At 43.8% G+C, this 20704-nt stretch overlaps 1 protein-coding gene across 4 annotated transcripts in view; it reads right to left on the reverse strand.

Annotated features, from left to right (window-relative positions):
* The window catches only part of DPF3 (double PHD fingers 3), a 1486280-nt gene that overhangs the window by 834379 nt on the left and 631197 nt on the right, over positions 1 to 20704 (reverse strand). The window lies entirely within an intron of this gene.

The raw sequence follows: 20704 nt of genomic DNA on the forward strand, positions 1-20704 counted from the left end.
GACAAAGGTGGAATCCCCGAGACAAATTTGTGGCTTCCCATCCACTCATCAAGGTTGTGCTTGAAGAGGGTCAGTAGGGTACTCTGACATGTATGGGAAATCTATTCCACAGACAGGGCAGCCTCTGGGGGACAAACCTGTCTCTCCAGCAGGTTTTTTGATGTTGCATATTAGATTTAGGATTATTGAGTAAGGGTGGCCATGGTTGTGCAGCGGCTTTGCCCCACAGCAAGAAGCTCCCCGGCTCGACTCTCGGCTAGGGTGCCCCCCATGCAGGGTCTACATGTCCTCTCAAATTCCAAAGACATGCAGCTGGTGGATTGGACACTCCAAACTGACCATAGGTGCAGGTGTATGTGAAAGTGAGTGGTACAGATGAACTACAGTGGCAGGGCTAGTGACCCAGTGGTGTACACCTTGGCTTGAGCTGTTTGTCACTGTTGAAATGGCACCCCGACCCCATGTGCAAAATGGGAAAAAGGGGTTGAGGATGGATGGTTGGATGCATGTGTGTGTACATACATGCATGCATGTATGTGTATATATAATGTGTGTGTATATACACACACATCTGCACATTTGCACTTGTATATGTATGTACATTTTACTCATACATACACATTTGTATTGATACATAAAACCATGTCTGCACATAAATGTACTATATTTGTATACAGATTAATTTCTGTTTTAAAGCTATGTATATGCCTACTTGTATCTTTAGGATTACATATAGATACATATTTGCACTTACATGTACATTTCTTCTTGCATATACCTGTGTTTATGCAATGTTTAGAAGATTAAAAATATAAAAATAATTTACTATAGAAATCAGGCAGTTCAAAAAACATAGATGCAAGAAAAACATACAACAGTGCAAGAAAAAAGAGACAAAAACAGCATATACCGTTGAAACTGCTACACCCAGTGATTATAGTGCCTTACGTACAGAGTGACACAAAGTCAAAATACCAGGATTTGTAGCAGAAAAGTACAGTTTTGTACCTACCATAAATGTAGATGTCCGATAGATATGCAACTGCAGTCATAACATATGGGTTGTCCTGCCTCAGGCAGCCCTCGGTCGGCCGAATTCCAAAGTCTGGGTCCGGTGTCGGCTGGCGTCGCCTCCTCTCCGACGTCACCACGGCTGGAGTATAAAGGCATCGGCCGACGCCATCTTCTTCAGTGCTTCTTGTCCCAGATGCCAGGTGCCCTCCTAGGAAGGCTAAATTTGGTAAATGGATAAAAATAATCCCAAACATGCACAACAGTAATAAACAGATACACCATAGGAATACCCCCAGCTAATGGGAAAAGGGGTAGGGACCCAAATAGAAGGATACAGAGGGGTAGGTGGGAGGGAAAATCCGAATGCAGTTGCATATCTATCGGACATCTACATTTATGGTAGGTACAAAACTGTACTATGTCCTTCAAGAATGCAACTGCAGTCATAACATATGGGTTGAATACCATAGCCAAGCTGGGGGTGGATGGAACTAAGATAAGGATGGTGTAGCTAAAATCCCCTGCAGGACTGTCGAAGCAAAGCCTGCTCGGGATCTGGAATATAAGGGCAGGTTGTAGTGCTTGGTAAATGTATGCACGGAGCTCCATGTAGCAGCCTCTAAAATGTCCTTTGTTGCCACTCCTCTTAGGAAAGCAGTGGAAGTGGCCATAGCTCTGGTGGAATGTGGCCTAATATTGGCTGGCACACCTTTTCCATGGAAAGAATAGCAGAATCTGATGCAATGTCCAATCCATTTTGAAATTGTTTGTTTGGAGATGGCTTTTCCTTGCATTCCAGCAGCATAGGCTACAAACAGTTGGTCAGACTTTCTGGTGGCCTTAGTTCTGTCCAAGTAGTAACGTAGTTGTCTGTGTATGTAGTAACGTAGTTGTCTGTGTATGTCCAAAGTATGCAGTAGCTTTTCCCCCTTATTTTGAGGATTGGGGAAGAATGCAGGCAGGCGAACAGCTTGATTTAGAGACACCCTGGAAATAACGTTGGGCAGGAATGTAGGATTGGTTCTTAGAGAAACTCTGTCTTGATGAAAAATGAGGAAGGGAGGCACTGCCATGAGTGCCTGTATCTCCGAAACTCTTCTTGCAGATGTGACTGCCAATAAGAAGGCCGTCTTCCATGAAAGAAATTGCATTTCTGAACTTGCTGCTGGCTCAAATGGAGGAAGAGTTAATTTTTCCAGCACGTAATTGAGGTCCCATGCAGGTACTGGCTGTTTTCTGGGAGGTTTGATATTCTTTATTCCCCTTAGAAACTGCCTTAGCAAGGGATGAGAAAACACTGGAGGGTCACAGTTGTATTTTGCTGAGATTGCTGAGGCATGAAACTTTATTGAAGAGTATGAAAGTCCAGTATGAAGTAGTTCTGCCAAGTATTCTAAAATCTGAGGTATACTCGGTAATGCTGTGTCCTGACCCCTGTTGGCATTCCAGATGCTGAATCTCTTCCATTTGGCTGAATATGCTTTTCTTGTGGAAGGTCTATGTGCTTCCAGCAAAATCTCCTGAACCGATTTTGATAGAGAGGTAGGTGGAGAAGTCATGTTAGCCTCCAGGCTGTCAGGTGTAGTGATTTCAGGTCCTGATGTACAGTCCTGTAATTGTGTTGTGCTAGGAGCAGGGGCCATAGGGTCAGAGGCCATGGTTTGGTCCGAGTTATGGTCAGTAGCAATGGGTAAAAGTGTTGCCTTGGCCAGTCTGGAGCTATCAAAATACCTGTTGGTTGTTCTGCTTTGATCTTCAAAATCACCTTGGTCAGCAGAGGCAGAGGAGGGAATGCATAAATTTTTAGAGAATTCCAGCTGAAGGAGAGAGCATCCGTCTTCCAGGCTAGAGGATGGTGAGTCCTTGTGCAGAACTTTTTCAGGTGATGATTTAAGTGGGATGCGAAAAGATCTACATCCGGTCTTCCCCATGTCTTCGTCAGTTGAGAGAAAATGTGAGGATGCAACATCCATTCGTGTGGATCCATGAAATTTCTGCTCAGGTTGTCCGCCAGTACATTGTCCTTGCCTGGTACAAACTGGGATTGTAAATGTATGTTCAGGCTCAGGGATTTTTCCCAGAGAAGCATTGTTAGTCTGCAGAGGGGATAAGAATGAGTGCCTCCCTGCTTGTTTATGTACCACATGACAGTGGTGTTGTCTGTCCTTATCAGTAAATGTCCTTGTAGTGATTTTTTGAAAGTCTCGATTGCATGTATCACTGCCAACATTTCCTTTTGGTTTATGTGCAGATGTCTTTCCTTTGGGGTCCATTGCCCCTGAATGCATCTGTCCTCCATGTGCTCCCCCCATCCATGGTCTGAGGCGTCTGTTGTAATCAGTTGGCCTGCTTGAGGTCTGTTGAAAGGCATACCTTTGTTTTGCTGACTGGCTTGAGCCCACCATAAAAATTATTTTTGCAGACATGGAATAAGTGGAATTATGCCCTCTAGGCTTTGGCTGTGTTGAGACCATAAGTTTTTTAAATACCATTGCAGCTTTCTCATATGAAGTCTTGCCAAAGAAGGATGCAAGATGCCATGAACCCCAGGGCCTGCAGGATTTTCCTTGCAGTCAGCTGGGAGAGTTTTGCTAGGCCTTTGAAGTACTCTGGTAAATGCTGCTGTTTTTCCTCTGTGAGGTAGGCCATTTGGTTTTCTGTGTCCAGTTTGGCTCCTAAGAAAATAATCTGTTGGGATGGCAGTAGTTTTGACTTCTGAATGTTGACTGTGTATCCCAAGGCCTGCAGTAGATGCATGACATAGTCCAAATTTTCTTTTAAGGTTTGTTTGTTGTCTGCTTGTATGAGGCAGTCATCCAAGTAGGGGTATATTTGAATCCCCTGCAGTCTGCAGTGTGCCACTACTGATGCCAGGCATTTCGTGAACACTCTGGGCGCAGTAGATAAGCCAAACGGCAATGCTGAGAATTGATAATGCTCTGTTCCTGCAAGAAATCTGAGGTATCTTCTGCAACTTTGTCTGATTGGGACATGCAGGTATGCCTCCTTGAGGTCCAGAGTGACCAGCCAAGACCCCTTGCCCAGCATGGGAAGGAGTTGCTGTAACGTCAGCATTTTGAACTTTGGCACTATGAGAAAAGTGTTTAGAGATGACAAGTCCAGTATGGGTCTCCATTTGTTTTCTTTTCTTGGAACAAGGAACAGTCTTGAATAAAATCCCTGGCCTTGCTCCTGAGGAGGAACCCTTTCTATTGCTTTTATGCTTAACAGCTCGGATACTTGAGAGAATGCCTCTGCCCTTTGATGATGTGGCAGGTTTGGCATGCCTTGTCTTATTAGTAATGTGTGGAAGTGGAATCTGTAACCTTTGTCTATCAAATCCAGAATCCAGTTGTCCTTGGTTAAGCTATGCCAGTTTTCTGAGAATAAGGATAATTTTCCGCCCAAGGGTGCCTCTCTTTGAACCTTTGTAGGCGGAATGAAAATCAAATCATTGCGATTGTCCTTGGGGTGCAGCTGAACTGTCTGCACCACTTCTTTGATTTGGAGGTTGCCATTGGTGTCCCCTGTAAGATCCTCTGTATTGCCCTCTGCCTCGGGCACGTCTGCTTTTTCCCCTTTGAAACTTGTCTGAGCTGGGGAAGGACCAATTCTTTGAGGGCCAGTTTCTGCTGAATCTGGGTGGCTGAACCTGAAGGAAATCCTTGACTGTCTGTACTGACTTTGCTTTTTCCTCTATGGATTTCAACACATCTTGTGCATTAGCACCAAAAAGCTTCTGTTTTTCCAAATGTGCATCAAGTAACTTTGCTTTAACATGGTCAGGCAAAGACTGATCCTTTAACCAAGCATGTCTACGTATCAAAGCCCCAGTCATAGCTGCCCTACATGAAGCTTCCAGTGCATCATAACCACACTGTAGAAAATGGTTATTAACCTGCTGAGTGCTATGTATATGATCCTGCAATGCCTTTTTATCAATAGGCTCAGGAGAAGCTAACTTTTTCTGTAAATAATCCAGGAGAAAATCCTGGTACTGAAACATGTGAAACAGGCAATTTAGTGACCTCATGGCCAGTGTAGTAGAAGTATATACTTTTTTACCCCATCTCTCCAGGGACCTTGCTTCCCTGTCTGCTGGCAGTGGGTTTTTGGCAGAGGAGGTAGCCACTCCCTTGGGGCCCTGTGAAATAGTTTCTAGATCCACAGAGTGGGCCTTAAAAAGGTGCTTGTGAGTGTCAGGGACCCTATAATATCTGTCCGGCTTGACAGGAGCCGGAGGAAGAGAATCAGGGTTAGCACTGGAGTCAGAGAAAACATCATCCAAAACATCCATAACAGGTGGGATAGCTAAAGGCCTGTGCTGGGGAAGCTTGAGGAAGGTACGAAGCCTTTTCCTAGAGTCAGAGAATTCCTGACCCTGCCATTGAAAATGTTCCCTCATGGAATGCAGGACTTCACCAAATGAAAAATCCTCTGGAGGGGAGGCAGAAGGAATTGATTCCTCAGCATCAGAGTCCTCGTAGGCCTGGAAGGATTCTTCTTGGGTATCAGAATGTTCAGAATCCCCAGAGGCTTCATCCGAGGAGAGGTCATCCGCCTGCTCAGTCCTGGGCCTTTTCTCTGCAGGTGGCTGGGAACCCCTTTCCGGATGAGGCTGAGACCCCCTGATAAGGGAAATAAGATCAGCAGCCAGAGACCTGATCTGCTTATCAGAAGAAGGGGCCTGGGCAGTAGGTCTAGGATGGGCCTTGGCCTGGCTGGCGGCCTTAGCACATGCAAAGGCCTTGATGGACATGGATACAGGAGGCCTAGCAGCCCCACGTGCAGGCATAACCTTGTCCACAGAAATGGTGTCGGGTAGATCCAGAACTTCGGTTTCCGGAGGAAAATCAACAACCGGCACCGGAGAGATCTCCGAGACCGAAGGTCGTGTTAACGCTGTGTCGTCAGCCTGGAGCGGTAGATTTACCACTTCCGAATGGACCGGAGCACTAGCAGAGGGTTTGGGAGTAGCATCGGTAGTTGACGCGGGCCGAGGATGTCTGTCCCGGTCCTTGCGTTTTTTAGCAGATTGGGTAGTCGGTTGATCCGACGGCATGATATACGCAAAAGATTCACCGAAAAAGTCCTCGGCGAATTCTGCCCGGCGCCTGAGAGTGCGCTTATTAAAGCAAGCACAGGCAGCACAGGCCGAGATGTCATGGTCTGGGCCCAGGCAAGGAAGGCAGAGAGAATGGAAGTCCTTATGAGGTATTTGTTTACCACAAGACAAACAATTATTAACTTTCTCAATTTGTTCTGACATCGGCTGAGGCAAGAATAAATGTTCCCCAACGGGGTACTTAGCTTTTAGATGACTTCGGTACTGAAAACACAGGAGCTGGCCGACCGGCACTTGTGAACTGCTTCTGCTTCGGGCACCGCGCGGCAAGAAAGACTGAAGAAGATGGCGTCGGCCGATGCCTTTATACTCCAGCCGTGGTGACGTCGGAGAGGAGGCGACACCAGCTGACGCTGGACCCAGACTTTGGAATTCGGCCGACCGAGGGCTGCCTGAGGCAGGACAACCCATATGTTATGACTGCAGTTGCATTCTTGAAGGACATCGAGGGCAATGTGGAAGAAGGACACCCTGACAGTTCCAATGGAGGTAGGAGCAATGGGTCTCACAAAAAGAATGTACAGCCTTATTTTAGATATGCTACCAAAACATGCAATTCTGTGCACATTTCAGGTGTTGCAAAGAGCACTTTTGGCTAACATCAAAGACTGAAACAATACTAATTTCATGAACGTCCATCATACTTTGACTTAGGAATGGGATCCATTCCCATCATGGTATTAGAAACCCATGAGAATTGGATAAATTACACCAGATTAAGCCAGAGATGCAGCATTTAAAATTATCTTCCTAACCAAGCAGTCTTTCTAACACAGCAAAATCTGAAATGGCCAAACACATGTAAAGCACTCAACGATAACAGAGCAAAACAATGCATTACTGCTTGGCTGAAACTTGCAGTACAAATTCCTAGATAATCTACTTTATCTTGTGTGCAAATTTCTCATTGATTACTTATGTACATGGGAGAGAGGGATGGTTGTTCTATTAGGTATATGAAACCTTCTCATAGGAGATGGAGGTTTAGTATTAAGTAGCTTTCAAGCTACTACAAGATTTTTAGAATGCATCATTGCAGCTCCAAAGAGAAACATCTAACATACTATTTTAACAAAATCCATCTTTACAAAAGCTGTGCTCCACTTGTAAAGACTTTTGAACTCAACAGGAAAATAATATGCTAACAGACGCAGAAAATGACAGCTCTGTGAAAAATGCTATTAGAAAAAAGGATGTTATCTTTTAATGGAACAAAGAAGACAGATTTCAAGGGACCAGTTTTTCTATTGTAGATATTCACCCCTATGCACAAAAAAGACCCAAGCTTAACAGATGAGCTGGCTACAGAGATGAATTGGGGAGCAGAAAATGTTCTCCCATCTATTGGGTAGGCAATCTGTTTTGCTGCCTCCTAGCAAGTGCAAAAGCTACAAAAGTGCACACTGGAAAACAGAACTCAGGTCATGCATGGATGCTTACAGGGACATGCAAGGTAGGAAAACAGAAGCTATGTTAATTCTGCACATATTTGTAAAAAGTATATTTAACAGGGGAGGAGTAACAAATACTCCTGCATTTTTAAGAGTGCAACAGATGAAGTTTGCCCCAATGCCCCTATGGTGCCAATGAAGGAATTTTCAGCAGGAATGCCTAGGAAAAAACAGAAAATGGACTACATACAGTTGGGTGCCTCATAAGCACCAGAAAGTTAGGCATGCCATGTAATGCATTATTAATCTAATATTTTCTGTGTCATAACTTAACAGATCTGCTAAATCATCTCACCAACAACCACTACATTAATGGAAGCTCTCCATTATATATCCATATCCAAAGGCATACTACAAGGTTCTTTATTATCATAAATATCCATCTTATAGAAAATTATCTTTTCCAGGCCTCTCTGTTTGCAGACAACTTAGCAATTAGGTGAAACATTTTCCCCAAATATTTTCTTTACCCCCTTCCCATATTCACTCCAGGCTTCTGGCCCCTGTGACCCAAATGATCCACTCATTCCAATAGTAGGGTCAATAGCTAGACTCAATTTTTCCCCAGACAGAGCAAGAGACCTATGGCCCACTCAGTCCTTGTTCAGGGTAAAAGCCTCATCAGCCAGTTCTTCTCACAGCAGGCAAAAATCAGGGAAATGCAATATGTCATCTATAAACCATGTGGAGTTACAGACACCCAACTCCCTACTCAAAAGGCAGCTACGACTTGCCGTAACTGCTGCTTGCAAATCGCTATATCAACCAATTTGATGCACTGTTGAATGCAGCACTGAGTTATACCCACTCAAACAGCTACAGACAGACATCTGCATCCCTTGTAGGTGCCAGCATTACAACATTCTTGGTCCATCACTTTCCAACTCAGACGGGGAGCAAGCTGAAGTTTTGCCCCTTTTACAGTTTCTGGCAACCAGCTGTTTGAGGAGATTACAGTAAATGCCCCCATCTTGGTGGTAATTTCATGCCGCTTTATCATTGTTCAGTTTTGTCACCAAGCATGCAGACAAAGTACAGTTGTGTACACTTACTATAAATGTAGATGTTCTAGTGTATCACTGTTACAGTCATCACATTTGGGTTATCCTTGCCAGGGTAGCCCACGGCCGGCCTGAATACCAGAGACTTAGTATTTCTGTGTTGGTTGCTGCTGCTTGAGGACTGACGTCAGGTCGTCAGTGGTATAAAAGAAGGCATCCAACACCATTACATCAGTTTTTCTTGCCCTAACCTGTCATGAGCCCCCCAAGTAGGAGGCCAGACTCTGGTGGTAGAACCCCACCACTGAAAAATAAATACCAATATGTCCCTTGTGAGGAAGGAGAACAACAAGGAAAAACTAAAAAAGGGAGAAAAAGAGAAGGGGGGTGGAGGGAGGGTAACCTGGACTGCAACAGTGAATACACTCGAGCATCTGCATTTATGGTAAGTGTACACAACTGTACTATGTTCTTCGTGTTTCACTGTTGCAGTCATTACATTTGGGTAGATTCCCAAAGCAGAGGAAATGGATGGAGGCAGTCCAGGAAGCTAGAGGCTGGCTAGCATGCCATGCAAGACTGCAGAGGCAAACCCTGCCCTGGATTTGGAGAAGAGAGGCAGGTGGTAATGCTTGGTAAAAGTATGAACAGATGTTCAGGAGACAGCCTCCAAGATATCCCTGGTGGGGACTCCTCTGAGTAAAGCTGCAGAGGGGGAGGCTGCTCTGGTGGAGTGTGTCCTGACCCCCTTGGGGGGAGACTTGCCATGCTGTTTGTAACAGAAATGGATGTAGTGTTATATCCATTTGGAAATGGTTTGGTTGGAGATGGCTTTGCCTTCTGCCCCTGAAGTAAAACTAACCAGCAATTGATCAGACTTTCTGAAGGGTTTAGTCCTGCCCAGATAGTATCTGAGCTGTCGGTGCACATCTACAGAGTGCAGAATCCTTTCCTCCTTGTTTTGGGGTTAGGAAAGAAGAGGAGTAAAATGGATGGCTTGGTTTAGAGCCACACTGGACACCACCTTAGGCATGAAGGATGGGTTAGTTCTGAGGGATACCCTGTCTGCATGGAAGATGATGAAGGGTTCCACAGACCTGGGTGGGGTCCAGTGTTTTAAGGTTGCCAATGTCTTTGTTTTATAAGTTCCATGGCCTTGCAGATCAGGCTCATCAGACTGATGGGGTGGTAGTTCCTGGGATCCAAGGTGGATCCCTCCTTGTGGAGTGGGATAACTGTAGCTCTGTGCCACTCAGTTGGCATGAAGCCTGAGGTGAGGGTATGATTAAACATGACACTTAGGTGAGGTGCCAGTTCATTTTGTAGTTCATGTAGTACACAGCCCAGGATGTCATCTGGTCCCATGGATGCTGTATTCTTAGCTTTGGAGAGTGCGTTTTTTACCTGTGTGGCCGTTATTACCGGAATTTGGCAATCTTCCAGTATTGAGATGGGCCATTTAGGGGATGAGAGGGGGGTGAAGTTGGCACTGAATCGATCTGCCAGGATATTGGCAATATCCTTGGGATCAGTATATTTAATGCCATTCTGTTGTAGCTCTTAGCAGATCTGAGCATTGCCATTTAGATTCTTGACATAGTTATAGAATGCCTTGTGGATGTCTTTGGAATCTTTGGCAATTTTATTTTTGTAACTATCTTTGGAGGATTTTATGAGGGATCTCAGCTTCTTATTGAGGCTGGTAAGGGAGTTTTTTGCATCCTGGAATTTTCTTCTTTTCTGCAACAGATGTTTCCTTTTGTTGTAAAGTTTGTTTATGGCAGGGGACCACCAGATTGGCTTCCTTTTTTTGGAGAAGAGCATCTTGGTTCTATTTGGGATGGCACGATTCATGCATGAGTGGATGTGATCGTACACAGTGTCTTAGTTTAGAACTCAGCACTTGAACTTTCAGTTCCCATCTGCATGGGTGTCATGAAGTTTATAAATTCTGACTTGAGTAGCATGAAGTTGGCCTTGGAGAAGTTTTTTATGGAGGTTTCCTTACTGGGGGGTGGGATGTGGATGTTAAGGGTGATTAGCTTATGGTCTGACCTGACCAACAAGGGGGTGACCATAGTTGTGGAGCATCGATTTCCCATGTTGGTAATGACCAGGTCTAGGATACTGGAGCCCCTGGTGGGATTATGGATTAGCTGATCCAGGACATTGGAATTTATGAATTCCAAGAACCGTTGGGCAAAGGTGTTGGTGCACGAGTAGTTTTCCCAGTTAATGGCAGGGTAATTGAAATCACCCAGTATTAGGGTGTTTGGTTGTATATTAATATTTTCCAGTATGTTTAGAAAGGTGTAGTGAGAATCTTGGGGCATGGTGGGGGATCTGTAGCAAGCTACAATTCGGATTGCAGTCTTACCTAGTGTTAGTTGCACCTGGAGAATTTCAGATGCATTGTGTTGGGCAACCTTTAGTGTTTCAATCCTGGTTTGGTAGCCAAAATGTGTGGTAAGAGTTGTAGCCTGGTATTGCGGGGGTGCTCTCTGGAGCCTTGAACCAGGTCTCAGTTACTGCACAGATATTAATGTTCTCCATTTTTAGGAGTGCCTCGAGAGAGTGCATTTTGAGGTTTAGGCTTCTAGCATTGAGTAGCATTACCTTCAGATTTTGCATGCTTGTATCTGTTACGGTGGTGGTTTTGTCCTTTGAACTTTGCCTAAAAAAGACACTATAAGGGTGGCAAGAACCTTATCCAGTAACCCGAATCCCAGGGACGACAGGTGCACACCATCTCTGGCAAAGCATTGTGGTCTGTCGATCATGTCTTCCCAGGCAGGCAGATACTGGATCCCCTTTGAATGACACCAGAAGTTTAGCCAATTGTTGAAGTCAATCATTTTGTCCTAATATTGTGGTATCATTCTGGGCAAAGGCAGGATGCAGGGCTAGGGTCATACCTGCCTGGGCCACATGATCAGAGAGCTCTTCCATGTCTCTTTTCATGTAGTCCAGGGAGGTATGTCTCAAGTCATTCACTCCAACATGGACAATGACAGAGCCATATTTATACTTGTTGTGGAGTGACTTGTGCATGAGTTCATAGGTTGGTACTAGGCTATCAGCCCTAGGGCCTATACAAGCCTAGCCATATCAATTCCCTGGCTATTTCTTCCCACATTATTTACTTTCCTGGACCCCTGTCTAGCAGGGTGACTGACGTGATCCCTGGGGTGAATTTCCTTTCTCCCATCCACTCGTCAAGGTTCCTCTTGAAGAGGTCCAAAGAGGCACTCTGCTTGACATGTATGGGCAATCTATTCCAGAGTCTGGGGAGTCTCTGGGTCAGGAACCTATCCCTCCAGCATGTTTTGTTTATTGTGATGACAAGGTTTAGATCCCTGGAGTGTGTAGCTCTGAGGGATTGGGATTTCTTTAAGTGTAGCATGTCCAACAGCTCTGGGTTTGACATGGCCTTGTATGTTAAGCAGAGATCGCCTCTGAGTAGACGATATGCGACAGAGTATAGCTGGAGTTTTTTAAGTCGGTCAGCGTAGGGCATCTGCTTTAGGCCTGTGATTCTTTTAGTGAGGTATTTCTGAGGCTTGTTGCAGATGTCTTGAGAGGTACATACCAAATGGGGCATTGTATTCTATAATGGGTCTAATGAGGGATGAGTACAGTGGGACAATGACCTCCTTTTTTCTGGATGAAAAGCCCTTTGTGATGAGGTGTGCCACATAGAAGGATTTCCTGACTGTTGTGGCGATGTGGTTATCGAAGGTGAGACCACTGTCCACCTGTGTCCCTAAGTCCCTTATCACACTTTCTGTGTTTAGTGTACTGCCACCTATATGGTGATTCATGGATACATGTTTTTTCCCAAAGGGGATAACAATACATTTCGTGGCACTGAGCTTGAGCCCATGGCTCTGGCACCAAGCATCTGTTTCTGTAAGGCCCTTTTGTAGAGTATCCACATCATTTGGGGATTCAATAATGGCTCCCAGTTTGCAGTCATCTGCAAACTTTGTTAGCCAGAGTCCCTTAGTGTTGACCTGTACTTCAGAGAAGTAGATGCCAAACAAGAGCGGCCCCAGGACTGAACCCTGAGGTACTCCACTTGTCACTTGTCTGGAGCTGGATTTGGAGTCGGCTACTTTTACAGTGTGGGTTCTATCAGTAAGCCATTTAGCAACCCATTGGGTGACATAGGGATTAATGCCCAATTTAGTAAGTTTATCTAAGATTCCAGAGTGGGGGATGGTGTCAAAGGCCTTGGCAAGGTCTAGATAGGCTGTGTGGACCACCTTACCCTTGTCCATGGCTCTGGAGACTGATTCAAAGAAGTCAATCAGGTTCAGGAGACAAGATGGGCCCTTCACAAACCCAAACTGGGTGTGGTCCAGTGTTTGAAGGTTGCCAATGTCTTTGTTTATAAGTTCCATGATAATACGCTCCATGGCCTTGCAGATAAGGCTTGTCAGACTGATGGGACGGTAGTTTCCGGGATCCAAGGTGGATCCCCCCTTGTGGATTGGGATAACTGTAGCCCTGCGCCACTCAGTGGGCACGAAACCTGAGGTGAGGCTATGATTAAACATGACACTTAGGTGAGGTGCCAGTTCATATTGTAGTTCATGTAGTACACAGCCTGGAGTGTCACCTGGTCCCATGGATGCTGTATTCTTGGCTTTAGAGAGTGCGTTTTGTACCTGTGTGGCCGTTATTACTGGAATTTGGCAATCTTCCGGTATTGAGATGGGCCATTTAGGGGGTGAGAGGGGGGTGAAGTTGGCACTGAATCGATCTGCCAGGATATTGGCAATATCCTTCGGATCAGTATATTTAATGCCATTCTGTTTTAGCTCAGAGCAGATCTGAGCATTGCCATTTAGATTCTTGACATAGTTATAGAATGCTTTGTGGTTGTCTTTGGAATCTTTGGCAATTTTATTTTCGTAACTAGCTTTGGAGGATTTTATGAGGCATCTCAGTTTCTTACTGAGGCTAGTAAGGAGTTTTTGCATCCTGGGATTTTCCTCTTTTCTGCAAAAGTTTCTTCCTTTTGTTGTAAAGTTTGTTTATGGCAGGGGACCACCAGATTGGCTTCCTTTTTTTGGATGAGAGCATTTTGGTTCTATTTGGGATGGCACGATTCATGCATGAGTGGATGTGCTCGTACAGTGCCTTAGTGCAGGATTCAGCAGTTGAACTTTCAGTTCCCGTCTGCATGGGTGTCATGAAGTTTGTCTCTTCTGACTTGAGTAGCATGAAGTTGGCTTTGGAGAAGTTTTTTATGGTGGTTTCTTTACTGGGGGGTGGGGGTGGGATGTGGATGTTAAGGGTAATTAGCTTATGGTCAGGCCTGACTAACGAGGGGGTGACCATAGGTATGGAGCATTGATTTCCCATGTTGGTAATGACCAGGTCTAGGATATTGGAGCCCCTGGTGGGACTATGGATTAGTTGATCCATGGTGTTGGAATTTATGAACTCCAAGAACCGTTGCGCAAAGGTGTTGGGACATGAGTAGTTTTCCCAGTTAATGGCAGGGTAGTTAAAATCACCCAGTATTAGGGTGTTTGGTTCTATCTTAATATTTTCCAGTATGTTTAGAAAGGTGTAGTGAGAATCTTGGGGTATGGTGGGGGATCTGTAGCAAGCTACAATTTGGATTGCAGTCTTACCTAGTGTTAGTTGCACTTGGAGAATTTCAGACACATTGTGTTGGCCAACTAGCCTGGTGGTGTGAATATCCTTGGTGAATATTGACACTCCTCCACCTTTAGTGTTTCGGTCCTGGTTTGGTGGCCGAAAAGTGTGGTAAGAGTTGTAGCCTGGTATTGCAGGGGTGCTCTCTAGAGCCTTGAACCAGGTCTCAGTTACTGCACAGATATCGATGTTCTCCATTTTTAGGAGTGCCCCGAGAGAGTGCATTTTGAGGTTTAGACTTCTAGCATTGAGTAGCATTACCTTCAGATTTTGCATGCTTGTACCTGTTACGGTGGTGGTTTTGTCCTTTGACGTTTGCCTAACAAAGGCACTATAGGGGTGGCAAGAGCCTTAGTCAGTAACCTGAATCCCACGGGCAACAGGTGCAGACCATCTCTGGCAAAGCATCGTGGTCTGTCAATCATGTCATCCCAGGCAGACAGATACTGGATCCCCTTTGAATGACACCATAAACTTAGCCAATTGTTGAAGTCAATCATTTTATCCTTATATTGTGGTATCATTCTGGGCGAAGGCAGGATGCTACTCAGGGCTAGGGTCATACCTGCCTGGGCCACATGAACTGAGAGCTCTTCCATGTCTCTTTTCATGTAGTCCAGGGAGGTACGTCTCAAGTCATTCACTCCAACATGGACAATGACAGAGTCATATTTGTACTTGTTGTGGAGTGACTTGAGTGCATGCGTTATGTGGCGGATCCTGGCACCCGACAGGCAGCTGACTGTAATTTTCTCCTTATTCAACCTGGTGAGAGGGACATCAGTGTGCCGGACTATAGAGTCACCTATGACTAAAGTGTTAGTTACATTGTCTTGCCTTAGGGGCTGTTGCTGGGTGGCACACTGGTGTTGTGAACTATGTGACACATTGGTTGTGATTGGTGTTTGTTTGCGTTTCAGCTTCAGAGGTCTTTGTTGCTTGTGGATTTAGTGTTGCTATATGTGGGTGTTGGTGGTGCGGGTTTAGAAGGGCTATGTGTTGCTTGAGGTGTAGTGTGGGTGTTAACCTTCTCCTCTTGACTGTTTAGCACAATCTTGGGTGGAGAGAGCTTTGCTTCCATTTTGGCTATGTAAGTGCATCTCTCACAGGTTGTAGTGTTGGGTGGTAGGAGGAGAGGGTTGTCTGTGTACATGAGGCAATTGCTGCATTGTCCCAGTATGCCCAGATTCACCAGGTGGACAGGAGAAATCACCGGAAGCTGACCCTTGGACATGCCTGGTTTGGGGCTTTTTTTTTTTCTTTGTAAAGTATAGGAGCTGTTTCCTTAGCAAGGTACTTTGCAATTATAGGCTGTTTAGTGCCTACTATTAATTTCTCCTTGTTAACAAGGAGAGTTCAGTGTTTGTATGAGTTTAAGGCTTCCTAGTGCTTTCCAGCAGGTATTAGAGAAAGTGCTAGTCACAGGGATGCTTAAAGGTAAGATTGAAAAGAATGCACTCTGCAGTGTGCACTAGAGAAGTTAGATGTGAAAGTAGGTAACTTGAGTTTTACCTGTTTAAAAAGTTAAGGTTTAGTGGAGAGTTACTATTTTTAAAACAGCAAGATGGATTGAAAGGGGTGGTTACTTTTGTATTTTGGTACTATGAAATACTGTAGGATGGCCAATAAATTTAAATAATTGAAGGGGTGGGATTTCAAAAATGATGATTTTGTGATTACTCACATAAGCCAGTGAAAGTAGAGAGAAATGAGATATATGGTCAGATTAACATAAGAGGCGGGCAACTAGAAAGACAGTGGTATTCAACAAGACAACTTAAATGGGTGGGAAGGCGGGAAAAAAATCTGCCTGACTCAGAACAGAGAGAGCTGTGGTCTCTTTTGAAGTTTTAATATGCTTATGCTTTAATAAGTTATGTGGTGGATCCTGGCACCCGACAGGCAGCTCAGTATAATTTTCTCCTTGTTCAGCCTGGTGAGTGGGACATCAGTGTGCCTGACTATAGAGTCACCTTATGACTAGTTGTCTTGCCTTAGGTGCTGTTGCTAGGTGGCACACTGGTGTTGTGACATTTTGGTTGTGATTGGTGTTTGTTTGCATTTCAGCTTCAGACAAAACTACTGGAGACCGATCTCGTTTCCTTTTTGATGGTGTGACTTGCCTTCTCCTAATCAGCATAAGGTCCTCTGCCATTTTAAGCATTTGAGATTGAGGCAGGGTAGCAGGCACCTGAGAATGGGTAGTCAGTTTCTTGGGTGTGGTTTGACTTCTGGGCCTGAGGAACTCTGTTTTCGAAAGAACGAAAGCCGTGAAAGAAAACGTCAGTTTATGTTGGGATTTGGTGTTGTAAAGGACTTCCTTGGGAGCCAGTGCCTGCACAGCGGCTTGGACCCATCCAAGATAGAGACAACTGCAGGATCCTTAGACGAAGAAGAGTTCTGTGGCATACCGGACTCCAAAAGGGTCTCGGCTGAGGCCTGCAAATTAACTGAAGTGGGCATCAGGGGCTGCGAAAGTGCCTCACTGAGTTCCGTAGAACTGATGACCAGCTTAACAGAAGCGTTGTCTGAGGGTTTGGTCCTGTGCGGCCTATCTCTTTCTACCTTTACATTTTTTCAGAAGATCTGCTGTCGGATGGCTTACCGAAGCCATATCAGAATTCAAGGACTGCAAATGGAAATATCTGGTTACAATAAGGGCCCAACGACGAATAGCTCTGGCGTTAAAGAAGCGACAAGAAACGTCATGGTCTGGGCCTAGACAAGTGATGCAGTAAGAATGGAAGTCCCGGTGTGGATTTGCTTTCCACAGGCGAGACAATTATTAACTTTTTCTGATATCGGTTAGTGTAAGAAAAAAGGATCCCCAACAGGGGTACTTCACTTGTGAAGACTTCAACTTCAATTTGGAAATGAAACCCAGGTAACGGCTGATGGGCACTCATGCGAACTGCTTCTGCTTCAGGCTCCATGGCAAAAAAGACTGATGTAATGGCGGACGCCTTCCTTTATACCACTGACGACCTGACGTCAGTCCTCAAGCGACAGCAACCGACGCAGAAATACTAAGCCGTGCATTTCCGTGTGGATTTAATACTTGGCTTTGGAACTTCGTGTGACTTATCTACACTTGTGTTTGGACTTCTGTTGGCTGTTCGGTTGGTTCTGCAGTCTGCAAGTTTGTTTTTGTACAGTAGAACTCCCGTCTGATAATGATTGGCAGTGGATTTTTACAGTGCCAAGTTGCAAGTCCGATGCCCAACCTTCAAAGAAGGCACACCCATTCACGCATGCACCTACCTGCATGTCTTTAACATCACTCAACCGCGGGGAGGACATGTAGACTCTTGCAGTGAGGCGACAATGCTAACCGCTGCACCACCGTGGCCTATCTTTGAAGTTAGTTTTGTACTAGGGTTTAAATTCTTTAGTAGTTGTTTTGATAGTGTGTTGATTAATGATGCCAATTGCTTTGTATCTTTACATCTACTTTTAAACTCTAATAAATATATTTGCAAAAATTAATAAATAAAACAAATTAAAAAATCAGTACTTGCAAACGGAAATGATAGCAATGTAGAAGAAAAACACCTAGACTAATAAAAAAACAATTTACAATCATTCTTAAATATTCTACCAGTACATGTAACCCAATATAAACTGCTGGAGGAGGCAATTCTAGGCACATTGTGGGTGCTGCAAAGAGCACTTTTTCCTAACATCAAAGACAGAATAATACTAATTTCATATACTCTGACTGTACCCTGACTTAAAAATGGGGTCCATCCCCATCATGGTATCAGAAACACAAAACACTTGAAGAAATTAAACCAGTTGAAAACATGATTCAAACATGCATGGAAACAGAGTCAAAGTCATAAAGGTTACAGTTCAGACATTTACAGAGTAAATCAGTTTACACATTTGTAAAATAGACAGCTCACACAGTCAAACAGAACAGTGGAAAAGTAATCCATTGAGAAAAGCAATAATTTGATGAGAAATACAGTACACAAAGACTGATGCAAGCAAGGAAAAGTTATCAGGTGAGAAAAACAAGCTTTTTGAAATCTATATTTGTTCTCAGGCCTTGGCTACATTATGGGTCAGAGTGGCAATAAAATATATTCAGACATTTTACTAGTTGTAGATACACTGAGAACAGTTCCAGCTGTGTTTAAAACAGTGCAAACCAGATGATACAAAAAAAAAAAAAGCAATTATTAAAAGCCACTAACAAAGGGATGACCAAAATAAAAAAAAAAGTGTCTTTACGTCATGCAAGGACAGAGCCCAGGCTAAGGACAAGGTGATCAGAGTTGGATTTATAGCTCAGCCACTTGATGGCACAGACAGGGGAGGACAAATATGGTCATCCTGGGGGGGGGGGTCAGGATATTTATCTTATACATGTACGCTTGGAGAAGGGGGGGGTAAGGCAAAGTAGGAATTCAGACCACCAAGCCACAGCATAGTGATAGCACTCATTGTGGCAGGTGCATGGTATTACAGGGGGATGTCACTTGGGGCCCCTACAGTGAGGGAGGGTAACTTGTTCCTCGATCAAATGACTGAGGTTAGTCTAAACACTAAAAAAGTGATCATTCCCATGATACTGATGAGAACACAAGCACCCTGAGGTCTCTCTGGATGACAGTACCTCTGGGCAGCCTTTGCCCTAGTGGATCTGAAGGACAGAGGTTTTCACTACTTGGGAACGTGTGCCAAGCCCAGTTGGGGAAGCGTGAAGGTCAATGAAGCACATCACAGAATAGTGATGGGTAAGGACAATGCAATGGATATTACTGTTTTGACCACTGATGTCTTAACAAAATACAAGATAGCAAAGAAGCATCATACATATGCAATATGTTTCAAAGGAACAACATGAGGAAATGATACAACATAAAATACCAGAATGACCAAGGTTTAGACCAACAAATGTTTTGCTTCATTTCATGAATTCAAACCATCTGATATGTGGGGATATGTGGATACCCACAGGGAGTCAAAGAGCAAAAAACTACATCCAGTTTTGTCATAATCTTATGGAGGCAATATTTTCAAAACATAGAAGCCTTGATGTCCTTATCTTAGATACGTAGTATACAGCTTATCAGCCAAAAATTTTACAACATTCCAGAAGAATATGGATTTAAGTATCGACCCATCAAAAAAAAGTAGTAAAGGGCACCCATACTGATCCTTGTGATACCCACTAGGACAATCAAACCATTTTTATTATGCACTCTGAACAACTGCCACCACAGTATAATCCATCTTACCATAGGTGCTCTTTTGAGGGAAGGAGGTTGGTACAGCACAAAAAAGGCCACTGCAAGGAGTAGGATCAAAGGCCTTTCTAAATGTAAAGAAATTACATCTACATAAAGGCCTCACCAGACAGTGTCACTCTAAATCATACAAAAGAATAAACTTGTCAAACTAGAGCCATCTCTGAAGAAGCCATACTGCTTAAGATGAAGTCCATGCTCATGAACCATTAAAATATAACATTTTAAACACAATAATAAAGCACTAACTTTATTAAATATTATGTGTGGCCTATCAAATGCTTTGTTTCAATTTTGATTTTAGTACACTTGTTGGCCAATATTCAGGCATAGTTTTTTGTTTTTTTTGTTATAATATTGAGACAATTTAACTCCACCTGATTGTATAATCAATAAGATTATTACCATATACCTGTACCAAATCATAACTAAATCATGGGCAACAGTTGTGCTAACAATTTTAAATCCTTTCATATCACTCCCCTCAAGCAAGAGGCTATAACATGTACCACATTAATCTTGCTAACTTCTCTCCAGTGCTCAATCAAGGAATTACTGAAATTTTTAATCCTCTACCCTTCTTTAATTCCAAGTATCTCTCCTCAGTTTTTTCAAGGATTAACAGCCTCAAAGCTTTCACTGACTAATTGTCTTTATCTATCTAATCCTACTATAACAGGTAAACAAGTAACATGACAGGAAATGCAGCACAGAAATCAGACTCACTGACATTTGTGATAAGGTCTGTATGCCTTCTAGGCATATGATTTACCTACTAGACAAACATAATATAAAGGACTCAAGTCACATTAGGTTCATCTTTTCCACTAACATTAAATTCTTACTGAACACTGTTCTATGACTTACATTCATATATTAAGGTTGCTACCTCTTATTCATTTCCCATAAAAATTTTAACACCAAATTTATTACACAATTTGTCACTGTTAATACAAAATAACATAAGAGAACTACCTCTTCATATGCCACAGACTCACCAGACCACTTTTATTAAGCATCTGTTGGGTTGTTTGTTTCTGATAACTTGCAGTTAAAAGCTTTCTCTAGAGGCTCCTTTAGCTGTTTAAAACTTTCATTTAAAGGCTCACTGCTGCTTTTCTGCTGTGAGAAACATTTCTGCAGTTTGTTTCCCACCGTCTCTCCCTATTGGTATGATGTTCTTAAAGT

This window comes from Protopterus annectens, chromosome 6.part0 (genome assembly GCF_019279795.1).
Source record: "Protopterus annectens isolate FY-2018-M chromosome 6.part0, PAN1.0, whole genome shotgun sequence".
Classification (NCBI taxonomy): domain Eukaryota; kingdom Metazoa; phylum Chordata; order Ceratodontiformes; family Protopteridae; genus Protopterus; species Protopterus annectens.